The sequence below is a fragment of the Coenobita brevimanus genome, chromosome 86 (assembly GCF_032717465.1).
Source record: "Coenobita brevimanus isolate Jiangsu-jjx chromosome 86, ASM3271746v2, whole genome shotgun sequence".
Classification (NCBI taxonomy): domain Eukaryota; kingdom Metazoa; phylum Arthropoda; class Malacostraca; order Decapoda; family Coenobitidae; genus Coenobita; species Coenobita brevimanus.
In genome coordinates this window covers 5,230,186-5,238,141 of record NC_137039.1, presented here as the reverse complement: position 1 = coordinate 5,238,141, position 7,956 = coordinate 5,230,186, and positions in this window count along the sequence as shown.

Here is a 7,956-nt window from a genome sequence, read left to right as displayed (position 1 = left end):
AAGAGACAGAGGTTGAAGGGAGTCAGTAAGAGGAGAGTTAATGAGACGAAAAGCCTTTGACTCCACCCTATTGAGAAGAGCTGTATGTGAGGAGCCTCCCCACATATGAGAGTTGTACTCCACACAGGGGTGGATAAAATCCCTGTCTAGAGTCAACAATTGTGCAGGGGTAAAGAAAGAACGGAGTTGGCTTAGCACACCCAATCCCTTGGAAGCATATTTTACAAGAGATGTAATATGATCTTTCCTAGATAAGTCCTGAGTAAATGAAACCCCAAGCATGTTCAAGGATGATGCAGGATTAAGCTGAATATTATTAAACATTAGTGGGTATACCTGTGGAAGATTCTGTCGGGTTGATAGGTGTAACAACTGAGTCTTTGATTAATTAAAAACAACCAGATTATTTTTACCCCAATCAGAGATACGTGCCAAGTCAAACATTAGGTGTGCCATAGCCTCATCCCTTGTTTGTTGAAGTAACTGCTGCGTTGGGCGTTGCGGGAACCGAATGGAAAGGTGAAGGGTGGAGACATCAGCGTATGAGTGGATAGGGTTAGATGTACAGCTTAGAAGGTCATTGATGAATAAAAGGAAGAGAGTTGGTGATAGGACAGAGCCCTGAGGAACTCCACTGTTGATAGATCTAGGAGAAGAACGGTGGCTGTCTACAACAGCGGCTGTAAAACGACCAGAAAGGAGGCTAGCGATGAAGGCACAGATAGAAGAATAGAAGCCGTAAAAGGGCAGTTTGGAAATTAAAGATTTATTCCAGACTCGATCGAAAGCCTTTGAGATGTCAAGTGCAATGGCAAAGCTTTCGCCAAAGTCCCGAAAGGAGGATGGTCAGGAGTCTGAAAGGTAGGTGAGAAGATCACCAGTGGAGCGTCCCTTACGGAATCCATACTGACGATCGGAAAGAAGGTTGTGATAGGAAAGATGCCTTTAAAATTTTTCTATTGAGAATTGACTCGAAAACTTTTGAAATACAGGACGTTAAAGCAATTGGACGATAGTTGGAGGGTTGGGATTGGTCACTCTTCTTTGGGACCTACTGAATGAGAACAAACTTCCAGCAAGAAGGAAAGGTACAAGTGGACAGACAAAGGCGAAAGAGTTTGCCTAGGCAGGGTGTAAGCACAGAAGCACAGTTCTTGAGAACAACAGGAGGGACTCCATCAGGCCTATATGCCTTGTTAGTATGGAAGGCAGTGATAGCAGAAAATACATCAACTGAAGAAATTTTAATGTCAGCCATGAGGAAGTCAGAGGGGGAAAGTGATGGAGGAACGGCACCGGAATCGTCTAAGGTGGAATTGGAGGAGACAGTTCTGTGCGAAGAGATCTGCTTTATCAGTAGAAGAAATAGCTACAGAACCATCAGAGTAGAAAAGAGGAGGGAAGGATGATGAGGTAAAGTTGTTAGAAAGGTTTTTGGCAAGGTGCCAGAAGGAGTGGGAAGAATTCGAGTTGGAGGGTTGGGAGCATTTAGTACGGATGAAATTATTTTTAGTAGAGCGAAGAGCAGATTTAGCAGGATTCCGGGCAGAAACATAAAGATGATGTGATTCAGGGGTGGGTTGGCTCCGATACCTTTTGTAGGCCCTCTCCTTGTTGCGGACAGCATTAGAACAAGCATGATTAAACCAAGGCTTTCTTGCGTTAGTCAGAGGATATGAGAATGGAATGTATGCTTCCATGCCCGAGAGAATAACCTCCGTAATGCGCAAGGCACACTCAGATGGCTCCCGGCCATGGAAGCAATAATCATTCCAGGGAAAATCAAGGAAGTACTGCCTGAGGGCCTCCCAATCCGCGGCTCCAAAATGCCACAGACAACGTTTCCCTGGAGGGTCCACAGGCCGTACCGGAGTGATAGGACAGGTTAAGGTAATAAGGTTGTGATCGGAGCCTAACAGAGAGAAAAGATTAACAGAGTAAGCAGAAGGATTAGTTGTAAGGAAGAGATCAAGTATGTTGGAGCTCTCTCCAAGGCGGTCATGGATACGGGTAGGGTGCTGTACAAGCTGCTTTAGGTCATTAAGGATAGAAAAGATGTAGACTTGTTCACCAGGTGGATCAGTGAAAGGAGAGGAGAGCCGTAGGTGGTGGTGAACATTGAAATCTCCTAGACTGGAGATTTCAGAGAAAGGAGAAATGGATAGAATGTGTTTCATCGTAGAAGTAAGATAGTCGAAGAACTTTTTATAGTCAGTTGAATTAGGGGATAAGTAAACAGCACAGATATATTTAGAGAATGACAGGAAAGCCGAAGGCAGTGTAGAGAATTCAAAGAATCGAGTTCAGGAACACGAGAGCAAGATAAGTCGTTGTGTATATATACACAACAGCCACCTTTGGCTTTGAAATGAGTATAGAGAAAGTAGGAGGATACAGAAAAGGGTTTGCTGTCAGTTGCCTCTCGGTTTGAAAAAGAAGGTGAGGTTTAGAGGAGGAGAGGTGGTGCTCAACAGAGCGAAAGTTAGAGGAAAGGCCGCGAATGTTGCAGAAATGAAGAAGAGAGGAAATCGGTCGGGTCGTGATGGGTTAATCACTTTGCACTTGACAATTCATTCAGGTGTGAGAACAATTATATAGTTATGATGAATGAGGCAAAGCTTGAAGAAGAAATCAGGCTTTAAACAGGCATGGTGCCATTCACTAACAAGTGAGGGAGAACACGTTTTATCTCATCTTGGATTGCCAATTTAACCCCTTCGTTACCACATTCCCCCCCCCTCCCCTGCTAAGCTACCCCCCCTGCCAAACCGACTTCCCCCAGGCGTGGCTCTCTTGTGGGGTAGTATTTATTTTATCATTACATCATTTCTATTTGCTTTATATTATTTATTTTTGTATTGGTAAGTAGATATTGACCACGAGATGTGTTTATGATGTTAAAATAATGTACATGACATAATATATATGTCTAACCAACTGATGTAGTAAACATACAATATACAGATAAATATAGTAGATAGAGATATAAATCAGTGAATAAGGAAGAGATTAATTATTGTATTATTTACCTTGTAAGTATGAAGAAGATCCATGAAGAATGAGGTAGGCAGCAGGGAGGTCAAAAGTAGGTGGGGATGGGGTGATACACTTCAAGGCCAAACTGATATCAGAATCAGTATCACTCTCCCCACAACTATCGCTCACTTCATTGTCATTCTCAGGCATGTACTCCTCATCAGAGTCGCTCACAGTTATGTAAGATTGTGTTTGGTTATCGTCAGACACTTCTAAGTCACTATCCAAGTCAGATTCATTGCCGTAGGACGCCATGGCACTGAAGTAAATCCAAAAGCACTGACATGTGCGGCTGCTTGAAAAACACTACGGCATGCTCCCATGTACTGTCACCTCTGCGATCCAGACTTTTACGTGGTCAAAAGGGGCAGAAATCAAGTCACTATTGATGACCAGTGTGTGCTGGAACGGTCGGGAACTCAGGTTGATGGAGACTTCCACTAGCGGCCTCTTCGGTTGCGTTTATTACATTTCAAGTGGTCAAGGTAAGAGTGGTAGCATGCCAAAAAATGGCGGGGCCAGTCTCCAACCCGGCCAACCCAAGCCCAGCCATTGCAATTTCCCCCAAATGCTTCTAAGGTTACACATTAACAAACTACTAGGTAAGCTCTATACCACCAGTTCTCAAGGGTTATACAAACAATAGAGTTCGAGTGGGAGGAAATGTGTATTAACAAGACCAAAAAGGAAAAAAAAAAAAGTAGAATCTTCCCATCTATTAACCTCACAGATTAATCCTGAATTAGTTGGAACATTAAAAAAAATATATATGGTCCTAATGTTAAATGCCACAAAACTTAGCTCCTTTGTCCCAGTCTAATGTGTTTCTTCATAATCGTCCCTCTGAGCACATAGTTCACTGGTTCAGTCCTCTGCCACTCCCGACCTTGACTTCCACACTGGGACCTTGACTTACGCACTGGGACCTTGAATCACTCACTGGGACTGACCTCCACACTTCATCTTTGACTCACTCACTGGACTTCGACCTCCACAGTTGGACCCACTAGAAATTAATATGTACAATGAATAACTATTCTCACTAATGCAAGTAATCCCTTCACATGATCAAGAAAGTCTCATACAAAAGAAACATGAGTTATAACACTCGGCATCTCAAGTACAGTAATCCCTCCAATATCCGACATAATAGGGCCATAGGCAGGTCTGGATATTGGGCCCCAGCTTATGGACTTGTACTTATGGACCCTAACTCAGAGAAACACCTATACAACTCCCTCTGGACATGCATGGCACCTATTTAAGACCCAAATCACACCAATAAGGCACATAAATGACTGAAATAAATGCAAAAGCATAAAATGAGGGTTTAGAAGTAGGTTCATACAATATTAAACATTCTGGTTACTGGCTCCTGGACTGGTATTTATGGACCCTAACCTAGCCTAACTCAGAAAAACACCTTCCTACTGCACATGCATAGCTCCTAACACCCTATTCACACCAATAAAGGACATTAAAGAGTGAAATGAGGTGTTTGAGGTAAATATAGTATGGAAAAAAGTACAGTATGAAACATTCTGCCCACTTACAGCAAGTCCATGGCCACCTCGATGAATAACCGCCTCCTCTCAGACTCAGACAGTAAGAAGGATTTCCTGAAGCACTTCCAGTACACTGTTCATGAAGTCTTGCACTGAACTTAGTCAATTGCACTCAGAAGTCCGTTCTCTTCACAGTGCACAATCTTGTCTAACTAATGCTCCATGGTAACTTACTAAGTGTTGCACTCAGCACTTTAACTTTTCCCATTCTTTAAATAATTTTCTAAAGCAAAAACAAACAAGTCTATTTACGTTAAATTTTGTTCCAAATTAGTCTTTTCACTCACAACTGGAAATCCTTAACACAACACACTTTTTTTCACTGCACAACACTGTAAATTCCCGTGTGGTCTAGTGGAGAAGTTCTTGCTGTTTAATCACTGTCAGAGTCCGAGAGTATCACTGGCAGGTGACCTAGGGGTGCGTCGCTGGGTCGTGGTGATGGCGTACCCACTGCAGACAACTCTGAAGACAGACGCAAACTCACGTCGAGCGGTGACTCCACCGTGGCTGATGTGCTGGGCTGTGGCTTGGAGCATGAGTGCCTGTTTTGGGGAGGCAACGGAGTGGAGCCAGGGCTGGGCACAGTGGGGGTCACGGGCCTGAAAAAACTGTCAATTGTTGATTGACACAAGGACCGACAATTCTGACGATTGATGATGTGCTGCCTGAAAGCATGCACTTCCTCCACAAGTCCCAAGGGCCCCATCTCCCTGTCGCAGTCTGGGTGTTCCAGGTAGTCAAGGACGAACTGTAGGTGTTCCTGGAGTGCGCTCAGCTTGGGGATGGCTGGAGTAGTGTCCTGCTGAGAGGAGTCCGCATCATCGTCGCCTTCCTCGTCGGAATCTTCAAGCTCGGTACTGACACCTGCAACTGAAGACGCGATCTCGATATCAGACAATGTCTGATACCCAGGATCACCTTCGTCGTCATCCAACCACTCACACACATCGTCCACATCAACATCGTCGCCATGCGTACGTAGATGTGCATGGAAGTCATCCATGTCAAACCCTAGAAAATCGTACTGCACATCCGTTCCGAGAAGCAGATGAGACCAACAATTTTCTAGAGTCTTGACAGGGACTTCCTTCCATGCACTGGCCTAGTTGTAGAGTGCAGACGATGTTGTAGCGGCGAAAGTTTTCCAGAGTCCGCTGGCCTCGTGTGTCCCGTCCCTCCTTGCGCTCGTCCTCGTCCTCGAGAACAACCATCACCTCGTCCAGGAACTTCCATCGGTGTAGGTGCTTTGTTGCCGCGATCACTCCTTGGTCCATTGGTTGGATGAGAGCAGTCGTATTATGTGGTAGAAACATGCACCTAATTCGTCCATTCTCAGCCACCAAGTCCTTGTCGCATGGATGGGCAGGTGCATTGTCGAGGAGAAGGAGGGCCTTTACCTGGTCGCGTGTGATTCCCAGTGTCTTCGTCTGGTAATTGATGACCTCCTTGACGAAGTGGCGGTGGAACCAGTCTTTGAAGATCTGGGCTGTGAACCATGCCTTCAAAGAATGATACCAGATGACAGGAAGGACATCCATCACCCCATGAAGACATCGAGGATGCTTTGCACGGCCAACAATAACGGGCTTAAGCCGGCGCATGCTGTTAGCATCGGCACAGCACAAAGCAGATGTCCGTTCCTTGAAGAGCTTACGGCCAGGTACACGCTTCTCCGTCTCCTCGGCTGGAGTGTTCGTTGGCAAAGATCGATAGAATAAACCAGTTCCGTCAGCGTTGTAGACTTGACCGAGAGTGAGGCCCTCCCTGTCGATCAAGCCCTTCTTGTGCCGAAACTCGTCAACTCCATCCTCGTTAGCGTCCAAAGCTTTGCCATGAGCTTTACGGTGTGTAAGGCCATGCCGTAACTTGAACGCAAAGGGCCAACCCTTGGATGCCTTGAAGTCTAGGGCGTCGTGAAGGCTGGCGAACTTCTCAGCAGCAGCCTTCAGCTCCGTTCCACGTACCATCACACCAGCAGCACGTTGGTGTCGATACCAAATCAACGTGGAGCGATCGATTTCAGCAAACTTGGGAGTAAACATCACCTTCCTCTCCACGTTGCGTTTGCTTCTCAGCGAGAAGTCAGCCGTTTACTGCATGAGTTTGTCTCGGGATCTCTCGATATCAAACAAAGTAGATCGTGCCAGGTTGAACTCGTGGAGGATGCGGGAAGAAGACCACCCTGCATCTACTTTCTCCAATATCTCCCGTTTCTTCTCCAGAGTCAGCACTACTCTCTTCCTCTTCTCAGGTGGCGGGGCCATCATCACACACACTAGTAGGAGACCCGAGAGCAGCAGGTAAGGCACCACCACAAAAGCGAGCACGTGGGCAGCCATAACGAAGAGCGTGCACTCGTGGCGAGAGACAGGCGGAAAGTGGGGAGGATGCAGCGGCGCTCTATCGGACGTTGGAGGAATGATGCACCACAACAAAGCTGTCCTGCGCTGCGCGCACGAAGTTCAAATTACGGCCGGGAAAGTTTTTTTTTTTTTTTTTTTTCCGGTTTTCGGACCATTTTGGGAATGTTGGATCCCGGGACGATTATGTCCGGTTAGTGGGGATGTTCAGATATTGGGCGTTCGGATATTAGAGGGATTACTTAACAAAATAACACATGGCCCTACAGACACATAGGTCTGCACATAATAATGCTTATTGTAGGGATAACATGGATGAAAAAGTACTATAAGAAATAAGCATGAAGACCTCTAACTCTAACCATGAAAATCATCATTGCATCGATATCATTGTGCCTCACAAAGTAACTACGTGAACATTAACTCACAACTAACACAGTCCCAATAAGTACTGAATTGCAAAGTCATCTCAACACACAATAATAAATAATTCACAGTTCCAAGGCACCTGATATTTGGCCCACAAAGATCACACATTTATCTGAGGTTCAGACAGAACTCTGCCTTTTAGCTAGTATTCTCGTGTTCCAGTTACACACTAAACAATAATGTAAAGTACAGTACATAAATATATGGGAAATACCTCACCTCCGCTCACAGACTCGGACAATGGCGTCACCTCACATGATCAAACACTTCCTGAGGAACGACAACACTTGATACTACCCGAAAAAATGACAATCCGTAGTTACAATAATTACTTTACAATGACCTCTCTTTATACCCTTACATTGAAAAACAATAAAAATCATCGTGTCTTACATCCCTTTGCGCATGCATATATTATGCTGGATTATGTGATCATAGGCTCATGTTCCTTCTCACTCGAGTTTTATATTATAAAGAGACACTAGTAAATTACAGTAGGAAAAAAATGACGTAGCAACTAGGTAACTTAATCTATGTTCTGATCATGTCTGCATGGAAACAAC